Below are 2,176 nucleotides of genomic sequence, written 5' to 3'. Positions count from 1 at the left end.
TGATAAATTTGTAGGGCTATGAGGTCTCTTGGTAATTTTGTTTATTATACATTCATTGTTAAACCTAACCTATTTCCATACCGTAGGCATAACCGTCATATATTATATGTATTATATGACGAGAAAGATATATTATATGTTATACGAAAGAATATTTTTCAAAATAAAACTCACCTTAAAAAAAAAAAAAAAAAAAAAAAAAAAAAACACTCAGGAAGATGGAGAACCACATTTTGTCTTTGCGCCTAGCAGTGGCGTATCCGGAATTTTTGCCGGGGTGGCACTGAGCAAAGAGGAAATTTTGGTGTGTTCATTTTTTTTTATTGTATTACTGTACCTACATCGGAGCTTTAGCGTACCGTAATTATCATATAAATAAATGATCATCGCACTTTTTAGTGATTTTTTCCTTCTGCCAAGGAGGTGGTGTGGAGGGGGGCCTCTTTGCCACCTCCTGATCCGCCACGGTGACTATAGTAAAGTATTAATACTGTACACATTTTAAAACAAGGTGCACCTTTTACACATTCATTAACTAAACTAAGGTGTCTGGAAAATCGTAGACATCAAAATGCAGCCGCTAACTATATGACAGATGTCGTCCCCGTAATAGTTTATCTTTTCTGCGTTATTCATTTTCCCTTTCTCAATACATCGTGCAGTAAGATAGACCTTGCAGTAGATTGGTTGTGAAACCCTTCAGATGATGCAACGACCTGACGATGAATGGGGGAAAAGACGGCGTCAGCTTGACCAAACTTTCTAAAATTATGTGGCGCTTTAGGCTCGAAACAATCTCAGCGCACGACACGGTTAATTTACAATAAACTTACGGATTAAAATTGTCTTCGGCAGCCAAAATCCACATTGTCCCCACGGCTAGTTGGCTACCGTTGGAAGTCTCTTAACGCAAGCCTGGTAATGATGTGAGTCCATCTTCTAGGAGTTTTGATGGGATGGGGAGATGGGGGGCGAAGTGGGAGGGCGCACGTTGGCAAAAATAAGGTGATTTTGACTACATGAGCGCAATTTTGTCTTACTGGAAATAATTTTCATAACAGGAGTAGGACTCGTAGATTGTATCATTGTTACAGTAATCGTTGTCTGTACTGCTGTCGTCCATATTCAATCCGAGGTGCTACGGTCAGTAGTGACGAGTGGCGTCACTAAAGGCCTATCTAATTCCGATGTAACTCTGCTGATACCGATCAGAGACTTTCTGTCTCAAGATGGTGTGAATGTAAAGCAATCTATAATGCAATTAATACAATAACATAATCCTAAAGCTCTCTCTACATTATCAAATTTATGCGACAAAAAATGTATATATGGGCACGATGACGTCATTTCTCATAATTTTAAATTGTCTCAAAAAACTTTGAAAGTGTTAGAAAAACAACTTTTGACCAATAAGTAAACACTACAAATTACTCCAACCAATCGGATTTGATAATTCTGTTCCATAAAAATACATCACATTGTTTTAGGCAGTTTGATATATTTTGGTGATATTGTTCCATCGCATTTTATGTGGCGCATTTTTGATCAAATTTGATAGTGAAGACAGAGCTTTAAGAAGATGATGCTAAGGTTGCAAATGGGCTGATTCGTTACATTAACTTAATTAATGAAGCAACAAGATACGAATTGTTTTGCATTTTATGGACGTGAAATTATGAACTGGTGTGTGACTGATAGTCCAATGAAATATACCTAATGGTTCGTAGGGCTCGGAAGTACTATAATTATGAAATTATAATTTGTATTGAAACCTTCCCTGTGGGCCTCTGTACTATGGATAGTGTTGTTGGTGCTCTTTGATGTTCGTTATCAAATACTTGAACACTGGAATTAATTATTTCAATCTCATTAAACTGAATTAAAGTCAATCGTATCTTCATATTTTTGCCTTCAAAGTAATTCTCCTTGACCGGGCAATATTTCTCTTTCATAATGCCCACCACTGTGAACTATTTACCGTTGCTACGTTATTATTACCGTTGCTACGTTATTATTGGCCGTTGCTATGCAATTATTGCCCGTTGCTGCGCTACGAATATTTTATTCGTAATGTGATCACTTATTTGCAAGTTAAGGGTGCATTCACACCGAATCTGAAATCGGAAAGCACGACGAACCGATCATTTAATAGGGACGCTCGCTCAACGAATCGGAA

The sequence above is a fragment of the Anneissia japonica genome, unplaced genomic scaffold (assembly GCF_011630105.1).
Source record: "Anneissia japonica isolate Jap-2015-1 unplaced genomic scaffold, ASM1163010v1 scaffold17412_len611537_cov169, whole genome shotgun sequence".
Taxonomy (NCBI): Eukaryota; Metazoa; Echinodermata; class Crinoidea; order Comatulida; family Comatulidae; genus Anneissia; species Anneissia japonica.
Note: the sequence above shows the minus strand (reverse complement) of the source record.